This window comes from Salmo trutta, chromosome 14 (assembly GCF_901001165.1).
Source record: "Salmo trutta chromosome 14, fSalTru1.1, whole genome shotgun sequence".
NCBI lineage: Eukaryota > Metazoa > Chordata > Actinopteri > Salmoniformes > Salmonidae > Salmo > Salmo trutta.
In genome coordinates, this window is record NC_042970.1 from 13,065,148 (window position 1) to 13,078,996 (window position 13,849).

The 13,849-nt window shown below is 41.3% G+C and overlaps 1 pseudogene; it reads right to left on the reverse strand.

Annotated features, from left to right (window-relative positions):
• Positions 1 to 10,699: 10,699 nt before the first annotated feature.
• LOC115207430 (thyrotropin subunit beta-like) lies at positions 10,700 to 11,549 on the reverse strand (annotated as a pseudogene).
• Positions 11,550 to 13,849: the final 2,300 nt, after the last annotated feature.

The following is a 13,849-nucleotide window of genomic DNA, read 5'->3' on the forward strand; positions in this document are numbered from 1 at the left end:
CTACATGGTGTCGAAAGCGTTCCACAGGGCTGCTGGCCCATGTTCACTCCAGTGCTTCCCACAGTTGTCAAGTTGGCTGGTGGTGGATCTCTACTCCAAATTGCTCATTCCATCTCATCCCAAAGATGCTCAATTGGATTAAGATCTGATGACTGGGCAGGCCACTGCAGTAAGCTGAATTCACTGTCATGTTTGTGAAACCATTCCTGGACAATCCTAGCCTTGTAGCATGGAGCATTATCCTGCTGAAAAAAAATCAATTTGCAGATGGATACAGAGGATTCTTTGTGCGTTGCGCCGACAGAAATAAACATCTCTCTGGGAAGAAGAAGGGCTGGGGTGTATGTTTCATGATTAACGACTCATGGTGTAATTGTAACAACATACAGTAACTCAAGTCCTTTTGTTCACCTTACGTAGAATTCCTCACAATCAAATGCCGACCGTATTATCTCCCAAGATAATTCTCGTTGGTTATTGTCACAGCCGTGTATATCCCCCCTCAAGCCGATACCACGACGGCCCTCAAGGAACTTCACTGGACTTTATGTAAACTGGAAACCATACAGTTGGGAGAACAAGTATTTGATACACTGCCGATTTTGTAGGTTTTCCTACTTAGAAAGCATGTAGAGGTCTGTAATTTTTATCATAGGTACACTTCAACTGTGAGAGACGGAATCTAAAACAAAAATCCAGAAAAATCACTTTGTATGATTTAAGTAATTAATTTGCATTTTATTGCATGACATAAGTATTTGATACATCAGAAAAGCAGAACTTAAAATTTGGTACAGAAACGTTTGTTTGCAATTACAGAGATCATACGTTTCCTGTAGTTCTTGACCAGGTTTGCTCACACTGCAGCAGGGATTTTGGCCCACTCCTCCATACAGACCTCCAGATCCTTCAGGTTTCGTGGGCTGTCACTGGGCAATACGGACTTTCAGCTCCCTCCAAATATTTTCTATTGGGTTCAGGTCTGGAGACTGGCTAGGCCACTCCAGGACCTTGAGATTCTTCTTACCGAGCCACTCCTTAGTTGCCTTGGCTGTGTGTTTCGGGTCGTTGTCATGCTGGAAGACCCAGCCACGACCCATCTTCAATGCTCTTACTGAGGGAAGGAGGTTGTTGGCCAAGATCTCGCGATACATGGCCCCATCCATCCTCCCCTCAATACGGTCCTGTCCCCTTTGCAGAAAAGCATCCCCAAAGATTGATGTTTCCACCTCCATGCTTCACGGTTGGGTTGGTGTTCTTGGGGTTGTACTCATCCTTCTTCCTCCAAACACGGCGAGTGGAGTTTAGACCAAAAAGCTCTATTTTTGTCTCAGACCACATGACCTTCTCCCATTCCTTCTCTGGATCATCCAGATGGTCATTGGCAAACTTCAGACGGGCCTGGACATGCGCTGGCTTGAGCAGGGGGACCTTGCGTGCGCTGCAGGATTTTAATCCATGACGGCGTAGTGTGTTACTAATGGTTTTCTTTGAGACTGTGGTCCCAGCTCTCTTCAGGTCATTGACCAGGTCCTGCCGTGTAGTTCTGGGCTGATCCCTCACCTTCCTCATGATCATTGATGTGTGGCTCAGTTGGTAGAGCATGGTGTTTGCAATGCCAGGGTTGTGGGTTTGATTCCCACGGGGGACCAGTATGAAAAAAAAAAAAAAAATGTATGAAATGTATGCAGTTGCTCTGGATAAGAGCGTCTGCTAAAAATGACTAAAATGTAAAAATAATAATTTAAATTCCCCACGAGGTGAGATCTTGCATGGAGCCCCAGACTGAGGGTGATTGACCGTCATCTTGAACTTCTTCCATTTTCGAATAATTGCGCCAACAGTTGTTGCCTTCTCACCAAGCTGCTTGCCTACTGTCCTGTAGCCCATCCCAGCCTTATGCAGGTCTACAATTTTATCCCTGATGTCCTTACACAGCTCTCTGGTCTTGGCCATTGTGGAGAGGTTGGAGTCTGATTGAGTGTGTGGACAGCTGTCTTTTATACAGGTAACGAGTTCAAACAGGTGCAGTTAATACAGGTAATGAGTGGAGAACAGGAGGGCTTCTTAAAGAAAAACTAACAGGTCTGTGAGAGCTGGAATTCTTACTGGTTGGTAGGTGATCAAATACTTATGTCATGCAATAAAATGCAAATGAATTACTTAAAATCATACAATGTGATTTTCTGGATTTTTGTTTTAGATTCCGTCTCTCACAGTTGAAGTGTACCAATGCTAAAAATTACAGACCTCTACATGCTTTGTAAGTAGGAAAACCTGCAAAATCGGCAGTGTATCAAATACTTGTTCGCCCCACTGTATATCCTGAGGCTGCATTTATTGTAGCTGGAGATTTTAACAAAGCAAATTTGAGAAGAAGGCTACCTAAATTCTATCAGCATATTAATTGTAGCACTCATGCTGGCAAAACTGGAACACTGCTACTCTAACTTCCGGGATGCTTACAAGGCCCTCCCCCACCCTCCCTTCGGAAAATCTGACCACAACTCCATTTTTCTCCTCCCTTCTTATAGGCATGAACTCAATCAGGACGTACCCGTGACAAGGACTATTCAACTCTGGTCTGACCAATCGGAATCCACACTTCAAGATTGTTTTGAACATGCGGACTGGGACATGTTCCGGGTAGCCTCAGAGAATAATATTGATTTATACGCTGATTCGATGAGTGAGTTTATAAGGAAGTGTGAAGGAGATGTTGTACCCACTGTGACTATTAAAACCTACCCTAACCAGAAACCGTGGATAGATGGCAGCATTTGCGCAAAACTGAAAGCGTGAACCACTGCATTTAACCATGGACAGTTGACTGGGAATATGGCCGAATACAAACAGTGTAGTTATTCCCTCTGCAAGGCAATCAAACAAGCAAAATGTCAGTATAGAGACAAATTGGAGTCACAATTCAACGGCTCAGACATGAGACATGTGTGTCAGGTTCTCCAGACAATCACGGACTACAAAAAGAAAAGCAGCCACGTCACGGACAGCAATGTCTTGCTTCCAGACAAACTCAACACATTCTTTGCCTGCTTTGAGGATAATACAGTGCCACCGACGTGGCCCGCTACCAAGGACTGTGGGCTCTCCTTCTCCGTGGCCGACGTGAGTCAGACATTTAAACGTGTTAATCCTCGCAAGGCTGCCGGCCCAAACGACATCGCTAGCCGCATCCTCAGAGCATGCGCAGACCAGCTGGCTGGTGTGTTTACGGACATACTAAATCTCTCCCTGTCCCAGTCTGCAATCCCCACATGCTTCAAGATGGCCACCATTGTTCCTGTACCCAAGAAGGCAAAGGTAACTGAACTAAATGACTATCGCAGCACTCACTTCTGCCATCCTGAAGTGCTTTACCTGTCATCCTAGACGCACTTCAATTTGCGTACCGCCCCAATAGGTGCACAGATGATGTGATCGCCATCACACTGCCACCTAGACAAAAGGAATACCTATGTAAGAATGCTGTTCATTGACTACAGACTTCATCATAAAGTTTGAGGTACTGGGTCTCAACCCTGCCCTGTGCAATTGGGTCCTGGACTTCCTGATGGGCCACCCCCAGGTGGTGAAGATAAGAAACAACATCTCCACTTTGCTGATCCTCAACACTGGATGTCCCACAAGGGTGTGTGCTCAACCCCCTCCTGTACTCCCTGTTCACCCATGACTGCGTAGCCACACGCCTCCAACTCAATCATCAAGTTTGCAGACAACACAACAGTAGTAGGCTTGATTTCCAACAACAACAAGACAGCCTATAGGGAGGAGGTGAGGACACTCGGAGTGTGGTGTCAGGAAAACAACCTCTCACTAAACGTCAACAAAACAAAGGAGATGATCGTGGACTTCAGGAAACAGCAGAGGGAGCATCCCCCTATCCACATCGACGGGACAGCAGTAAAGAAGGTGGAAAGTTAAGTTCCTCGGCGTACACATCACGGACAAACTGAAATGGTCCACCCACACAGACAGTGGTGAAGAAGGCGCAATAGCGCCGCTTCAACCACAGGAAAGCTGGGACCGAGAGACTGAAAAATAGCTTCTATCTCAAGGCCATCAGACTCTTAAACAGCCATCACTAACACAGAGGCTGCTGCCTACACAGACTTGAAATCATTGGCCAAGTTAATAAAATTGATCACTAGTCACTTTAATAATGCCACTTTAATGTTTACATATCTTGCATTACTCATCTCATATGTATAAACTGTATTTTATACCATCTGTTGCATCTTGCCTATGCCGCTCTGTCATTGCTCATCCATATATTTATATGTATATATTCTTATTCCATCCCTTTACTTAGATGAGTGTGTATCAGGTAGTTGTGGAATTGTTAGAACACTTGTTAGATATTACTGCACTGTCTGAACTAGAAGCACAAGCATTTCGCTACACTCGCAATAACATCTAACCATGTGTATGTGACCAATAAAATGTGATTTGATTTGTTGCCATGAAGGGATGCACCTGATTGGCAATGATGTTCAGATATCCTGGAGCATTCAAACATTGCTCCATTTTTATCAAGGAGCCCAATAGAGATAAATAATAATGGTGTCCTTTTGTAGGCACTAACTCTGCCATGGTTCGTTGGACAAATGGTTAGTTGGAAAAATAATTTCCATCACAGTCATTGAACTTAATGTTGGTGATATGGCCCCTCATGTTCAGACAAGTAATCCTCTGTTGTGATTGGTTTCCTACCACTCGAAAAAGGGGAACACAAACAAAACTACACAGATTTGTTTGAATGGAACTGTGAATGGCATGTGCCCTACATACAGTAGCCAATTCAATTCTGTCTAAAAGAATGCTGAGGAGTCAAATTCTGTTTGGATGATTGCTTTATTCATCAGAGTATCAGGGCTTTTCTCTTCAAAACACAGCTTGATGTGGTATGTCAGCTGGACAATTCACACCATTGTCATGTGATTAGTCTGATTGTTTCAGAGTAAATTCAGGCCAACAGTATTTTATTCATTTTAAACCAATTGCATTTAATACAAATGGAAAAGCAACACACTTATAATCACAGTCCAATCTGATTAAATCAATGAGTCTTTCATGAGGTCAATTCTAGTTATGTAGTATTGACAAGGAAGTTTCAAGGTGGGGGGACAATATAACAATAATGTATATTAGGGTGCCGAGTGCTCGATACGCAATTTTGTGATGTTGAAATCATTTCTGATAAATGCTATCTGACATTGAATATCTATGGTCATGTTCCATCTATTAGTACTGAGCGATTAACCATCATTTCGGTTATTTTTGGTTTTTAAACAACTAATTGGTCGACGTCGGTTCAATTATTTGAATTCCATTTAGTTTTTTCCATTTCGCAGACCAGTTAATGGTGGGTCGCGACGTGTCAGAGTAAATGTATCATATCATTATTTCATGAATTACTAGAATTGATTTGGCCAAGTGCAACTGCGCTCGCTGTTCAGTACGCTCTCTGCTTAGCAGCGTTGCCTCTGCTCAGCTTGGCAGATGCGCGAGTGGGAGGAAGACGTGCGTGTGCCTCGTGGTATACCTGATCTTTTCCGGCACTTTTCTTGAAGGTCACTCCGCGACACACACGCTGCGGCACTGTCGTTTAGCAGCAGATGAAGCGCTGTCAGTCACTGACTTGTCATTCCAACTCGCCGTCACTCACCGCTGTTATCGAATTGACTCAAGCTAGCTACAAGTTCTGACTGAACTCAATCGTCATGAAATGCAAATACAGCAATGCGTTTCTCTCTCTTGGTTTCATGCAAACTTTGAGAAATAACGAGGAGCGCCCACAATGCGTTTTGCGATAGGAAGTGCTCAGTAATGAGTCTCAAAACGAACAAAAGAACGACACGTCCTGACCAAACATCCACAGCATGACGGTAAACCCAGGGACTTTTTTCAGAACAGGGCAGAATGCTTCAGGAAACAGTGCTTCGACAGTGGAAGAGTAAATCTGCTAGCAAGGCATTATTGTCATTTTCTAACAGTTGATGATGACACTGTAAGCAGAAATAAGGGATTACTATCTCTCATAGTAGTCGATGTGAGTTTCTCTTAAAAAAAGTAAACGTACACAGCTAATAGCTAGCTAGCTAACGTGAACGTTAGGAAAAGCAAGCTAGCTAGCTACTGATACTGCAACCCTAAGTAACAGTACAGATGAAAAATAATCAGGTCTACTGTACATCTTACTGTATAAATTATTGTTTATTCCAGTTCAGAATGAAAGTGATGTCTTGTATTTTAACAGCAACAGTTCCAACCTAGACAGATATGTAATAGTGTTTTTAATGGGGAACAATACACATGGATAGCTATTTATGGTTATTTCATTGAATTATTTGTTTTTGTCTAGATTGCCTTTGTTTTAGGCATTAGGACAATGTAATGTACACATTTACCATATTTACATATAGTTGCATGTTTTTATAAGCTTGGGTCCCATTAAAACACAACATTTCTAATTTGGGTCCCAGGCTGAAAAAATGTGAGAACCCCTGAAATGGAGACCAGCTGTTGCTTTGCAAGGTATCTCTACCTGATATTACATGATCTAAGTTATTGATATTTGGTATTCAGCAGTCTTAAGAGGTCGACTGATTATGGTTTTTCAACACCGATACCGATTATTGGAGGACCAAAAAAAGGTGATACCGATTAATCAGCCTTTTAAAAAAATATATATTTATAATAATGACAGTTACAACAACAATACTGAATGAACAATGATTTTAACTTAATATAATACATCAATAAAATCAATTTAGTCTCAAATAAATAATGAAACATGTTCAATTTGGTTTAAATAATGCAAAAACACAGTGTTGGAGAAGAAAGTGAAAGTGCAATGTGTGCCATGTAAAAAAGCTAATGTTTTAAGTTCCTTGCTCAGAACATGAGAACATATGAAAGCTGGTGGTTCCTTTTAACATGAGTCTTCAATATTCCCAGTTAAGTTTTAAGTTGTAGTTATTATAGGACTATTTCTCTCTACCATTTGTATTTCATAGACCTTTGACTATTGGATGTTCTTATAGGCACTATAGTATTGCCAGCCTAATCTCGGGAGTTGATAGGCTGGAAGTCATAAACAGCGCTGTGCTTCAAGCATTGCGAAAAGCTGCTGGCAAATGGAGGAAAGTGAGTTTTGAATGAATGCTTACGAGCATGCTGCTGCCTACCACCGCTCAGTCAGACTGCGCTATCAAATCATAGACTTTATTATATTATAATAAACACACAAATATGAGCCTTAGCTCATTAATATGGTCAAATCTGGAAACTATCATTTCGAGAACAAAACATTTATTCTTTCAGTGAAATACGGAACCGTTCCCTATTTTATCAAACCGGTGGCAACCCTAAGTGTAAATATTGCTGTTACATTGCACAACCTTCAATGTTATGTCATAATTATGTAAAATTCTGGCAAATTAATTATGGTCTTTGTTAGGAAGAAATGTTCTTCACACAGTTCTCAATGAGCCAGGCGACTGAAACTGCTGCATATACCCTGACTCTGCTTACACTGAACGCAAAATGACAATTTCAGGCACCGCATTGATTATATGCAACACAGGACAAGCTAGTTAAACTAGTAATATCATCAACCATGTGTAGTTAACTAGTAATTATGTTAAGATTAATTGTTTTTTATAATATAAGTTTAATGCTAGCTAGCAACTTACCATGGCTCCTTGTTGCCTGCACTCACGTAACAGGTGGTCAGCCTGTGTAACGCGTGTCGTGTGTGGAGGACCAAGACGCAACAGGGAAGTGTATACTCATCTTTTAATATTGAAGAAGGTGAAACAAAATGAACCACGCATACAATTACGAAAACGACACTAACAGTTCTGTCAGGTGAACAACACAAAACAGAATACAACTACCCACAATACGAACACACCCCTAATTATAAGACCTTCAATCAGAGGCAACGATAAACAGCTGCCTTCAACTGAAGGCCCCAACACCAATTAACTAAACGTAGAAATACAAATGACGGGACAGAACATAGAAATAAACTAACATAGAGCAATAACCAAAACCCTGGACTAATAAATCAAATACCCCTCTCTACATGGACACATACACACAACCACCCTGAACCACAAAACAAATACCCCCTGCCACGTCCTGACCAAACTAAACACTAACAAATAACACCTTTACAGGTCAGAACGTGACAGCCTGCCACGCAGTCTCCTCGTGGATTGCAATATAATCGACGTCTAAAAATGCCGATTATGATTGTTATGAAAACTTGAAATCTGCCCTAATTAAATCGGCCATTCCGATTGACCGGTCGACCTCTAGTCATAAAAGTATTCCTTATTTACTTTGAAGAACTACAAAATAGGGATTTTGTCAGACAGCATAGGCAGCAGCTCTATAGAGATGAGATGATGACTCTGAATGAAATAGTAAAGTAATCAAATGTAATATGCACAACTAAAGTATTTTAGTAAAGTAATGTGAATAAATCATGGGACTTATGTTACCGTAATTTCCGGACTATTGAGCGCTCCTGAATATAAGCCGCACCCACTGAATTTAAAAACAAATATTATTTTCAACATAAATAAGCCGCACATGTCTATAAGCCGCAGGTGCCTACCGGTACATTGAAACAAATGAACTTTACACAGGCTTTAACGAAACACGGCTTGTAACAAACAAAAAAAAATTAGCAGTAAGCTTTAGTTGTCTTTTTGCACTGAGTCAATTCCTCACGCTGCTGTTTCCAACGTCTTATCATCGACTCATTAAGACCAAGCTCCCGTGCAGCAGCTCTATTTCCTTTTCCAACAGCCAGATCAATCGCCTTCAACTTGATAGCTGCATCATATGCATTTCTCCGTGTCTTTGCCATGATGAGGGTGACAAAATGACTACCGTAATCAGAATGATGGGAAGTTTGAGAGCGCTCGATTTAATCTAAACAGTAAACAAAAAAGTTGTTTGACCTTAACCCGTTCGGCAATTTCATTGGTCTAATGAAAGTTTCATGCCGCCAAAGAACTGAGCACGTCACAGAATGTGTTTTTAAAAAAAATAAAAAATTGAAAGCGGGAAAAATCCATATATTAGCCGCGTCATTGTTTAAGCCGCGAGGTTCAAAGCCTGGGAAAAAAGTTGCGGCTTATAGTCCGGAAATTACGGTAATTGTTTTATTCTGTGTTAGCATTCAACCCACATAATGCACAATGCATTTAATGTAAAAAATGTTTTATCGAAACAGAAATCGAAGACCAATACATTTTTTGATAATCAATCCGAACCAACCTCAAAAGCACGAATCGCTCAGCATTTCCATCTAAGCCTCCTTACCTCTCCCTGCCCTGTGGTTTCCCTCTTTGAGTCAGCATCATGTCATGACCCTTGTCACATTGACACAGACTGGATTACAACATAAGGTTTGGAAAATTCATAATATCAGATTAAGCATTGATTGGGATAGAAGGGAGTCCAAATGACAGGCGCATAACATGTCCCCCTCTGAGCTGGTGACTTATATATATAGACCACCAGCTGTCTCCCCAAACGTCCTTTGTTTATTTCTGACCACACATGCCCCTTGTGATACACTCCCATGAGACTAAAGTTATAACCAGATGCACTTTGGATAGGATAGGATAATGTATGAAATCCCATTCAATGATGTGTATTAGTAATGTCTGTTCATCGAGTGCACTTGGTGAAATTAAACAGTAATTCATTATACTATTTTGTATTCATTTTTTGACAAAACTACTACTAAATCTTTTTAGAATTTAGAATGTTTTTTTATTTAATAGTGCACAGGCTAATAGCTCTATGATTATTTCACACAGAAATAATTTACAATCAGATTATCAAGCCAACAGAGGGAAAGTCAGGGAGTCATTGCCAAGGTCTTGTTAATCACTATGTTGTTGCTGTCAGTGTGTCTGTGTTGTGTTTTGAGTGTGACAGCAAGCTGTGCTCCTACACAGGATGTGATTAATTAAGATTACTGACAACTATTTACAGACTTCAGCTTTAATCTAGTTGCATTCATGGTATTGGTTCAACGTAAACAAAATAGCTCAGTGAGTCAATGGGCAGGACAGACAGAGAAGGACAAACCCAGGAAGCAGACAAAAATACCAGGGTCAGCCTCCATTGTAAGTATAGCAGTAAACTAAAAAGCATATCCAGATACCAAACAAAACAGACACTATACATGTCACAATACATGGGGTCCACCACCCTGTAGCTACAGGTATGTATCCACCACAGGTATGTATCCACCACAAACACAAACACAATGCTAAGCACAATGATGTTCTATTTTGATAATGAGTAGGCTATTGACCATAAACTTCATTTGAACTGATCATTCTCATTACCTCCCCTGTTGGTAGTATGGTCATTAAAGCCATCATACAGATGCAGGGTCTTAATTTGATCACTCTTTTGTTGCTGAGAATTTTCCTGCTCAGCAAAAAGGCTTCTAAAATTTGTAATTTCCACTTTAAAATGTCAGGCATGATTTACCCTAACGAAAAATGTATCAACCCTCCAAAAAATGACCATGAACTATAATCCATATAATAATTAGCATTTCCTGTTGCTAAAGGATTATTTTCCTGTTGTAGAAAACTGGCTCAAATTAAGATCCTACATCTGTCCACGGAAGGGAGAGAATTTAGTTGGGGTGGATGTAGTTCAGGCCAGGGTATGGGTAGATGTGTCTGAGTGGCTTGGTACACCTGGGGCTGTCACCACTGCTGGCCTTGTGGGCATACACATCACTGTCTGTGTTGCAAGTGCCACAGTGGCAGCTGAGGGCTACGGGGTAGGTGAAGAGAGGGTTGGCATGGAGCGGGCAACCAGGCAGTATCACTGTATGGTACTCCACCTGGTCATAGGTACAGCCTCTGGACCAGGAATCGTGGTCCAGCCAGCTCCTTCATATTACTGTCCTGATTATCACAGACACATGCTAAACATATATACATTAAATGCATGCGATGTAGGTCAAATATGCCTCACGGTCAGCCTGCCAAGTGGAATTTTACATAGTTCAAGTTTCAATACATATATTTTACAATACATATATTTTACAATCTCTTCTCCAATGCACAACATGTGACAGGATATAATTCACACATGGTATGTTGTATAATTGACCTTGTCTGTAACTACTAGTGTCCTGCAATTATGGCCAGGTCTGTCTTGTAAAAGAATATGCTTAATCTCAATGAGACTATGCTGATCAAATAAAGGGAAAACAAAACATGTTTTTGTGGGAGGATAAACGTTTTAAACTGAGTGAATTTACAGATTTTTTCTTGTTGAAAACTTAGAATGTCAGGTTCAGCTTGTAGCCTGCTTACCCTTGAGTAGCAGAAACCCATGCAAATGGTAGTATTGATGGCCACGCAGAAGTCACATTCATGTCTCTCATACAGAGTGTAGTCCGTGGGCACACACATGGGGACAGCTTGGCTGAACAGCAGGCCAAGGAGACCACACATGGCCACAGACGATTCCATTTGACAAGCAGCGACAACTTTCTGTCACGGTTGTCGTCGGTGAAGGAGGACCAATACGCAGCAGGTACGTGTATGCTCATCTTGACGTTTATTTAATAACTTTCAAAAATGAACGTACAAAAATAACAAAGAAACGAACAACTCCAAACAGTCTGGCTAGCATAGGCTGAACACAGAACAATCACCCACGAATCACAAACACACCCCAATATATGGGACTCTCAATCAAAGGCAGATAGACAACACCTGCCTTCAACTGAGAGTCCCAACCCCAATCAACACAACATAGAAACACACTCACCAGACTACACATAGAAATACATAAACATAGACTATAAACCAAAACCCCGGAAATACTACATCAAACACCCTTTAAACAAACACACCACCCTGAACCACATAAAACAAATACCCTCTGTCACGTCCTGACCAAACTACAATACTAATTAACCCTTATACTGGCCAGGACGTGACACTTTCTGTCATACAATCAAGAACCTGCATGGAATTAAAGTCAATGTCAAGAAGAAAATATGAACATATCTATAGTTTTATAGTTGGAAATATGAACAAATATATATATATATATATATATATAATTAGTAAATCTATCCAAAAAATGGATGTTTGTACATATGATAAGCCATGTAAATAAAACAAAAGTCGGTCCTTCAGCAAGGCTGCACCAATAGCTGGACAAAAGAAGCTGAACCAGTGTTCCTGTCAGATCAGCTCTGCTCACTCACCTGGTAGAGCTGGGCACCTGCAGGCCTGATGATGCTGCCTGATGGTCTTTATACAGGCATTCTAATCCACCTTGATCCTACTGGACCATTATCTCCCATCTCTGACCGAGTGAAAGCAGGAGTCTCCAGACCCATTATCAGGTTGACATACATAAATACATTTGCAATTACATTTTAGTCATTTAGCAGACGTTCTTATCCAGAGCAACTTACAGTTAGTGCATTCATCTTAAGATAGCTAGGTGGGACAACCACATATCACAGTCATAGTAAGTACATTTTTCCTCAAAAAAGTAGATATCAGCAAAGTCAGAGATGGTAAGGGTGAAAGGCTACTTAAAAAAATATTTATATAATAGGCACCCGCCGTAACTACAAACTTCCACACAGTAATGTGTGGGGTGAGGGGTTAATCTGTAATAACCTCATAATAAGCTTTTTGTTTTTAGCAGTCACATCCTGTACTGCAGTATGTAGCAATCTCACTGGTTAGCACAATAGAAAACGAAGTGGTGAAGTCCGATTGACCCGGTCCAGAAACAACTCCAAACCCAACTCCTAGGTAAGAGTGTCTGCTAAATGACTCAATTGTCAATGTTCTTTTTTTATATACCCCCTTTTTCTCCAGAATGTCAATCTTGTCTCAACGCTGCAATAGGCTCGGGAGGCTAAGGTCAAGTCATGCGTCTCTCCCGAAACATGACCCGCCAAACCACGCTTCTTAACACCCGCCCGCTTAACCCGGAAGCCAGCAGCACTGATGTGTCGGAGGAAACACCGTTCAATTGATGACCGAGGTCAGCCTACAGGTGCCCGACCCTTCACAAGGAGTCGCTAGAGCACGATGAGCCAAGTAAAGCCCCCCTGGCCAAACACTCCCCTAACCCGGATGATGCTGGGCCAATTGTGCACCGCCCTATGGGACATCCGATCACAGCCTGGGATCAAACCCAGGTCTGTAGTGATGCCTCTAGCACTGTGATGCAGTGCCTTAGACCGTTGCGCCACTCAGGAGGCCCGTAAATGTTATTCTGATCTAGGAATAGGATCTTAAGTATAGGGTCTTCATTAAGTTGAAAATTCCACCAAACCTTTTAGAGGGCAAAGTGGAGATGCAACCATAAGCTTACATATCCAATTCTTTCAGATCTACATGTTCCTATACGTCATGTGGGGCCGGCATTATGGCTTTAGGGGGCCTGGCCCGCACTACTGTACATCGGATGCTGGAATTATTTTGGATGAATGTGCGAAGGTAACCTACTTTTTGAAGGGGATTTGTTTGACAATCAGATGAAAACATCATGACTGGTTGTGTTCATGCCACAGCCACATTAAAAGGTCCTACATTTTTACATACAATGTCCCACTAGCCACAGACGTTAGTTCAACATCTATTTTTGATTTACATTTGGTTGAGTTGTCATGAAATCAACAAAACATTTCACCATGACATTGGATTTAGGTTCAAAGTTGGATGAAATTCCCTTACGTTGAAGAGTTTTTGCAAATCCAATCAGTTTTCCATGTTGATTCAGTGTAATCACATTTATT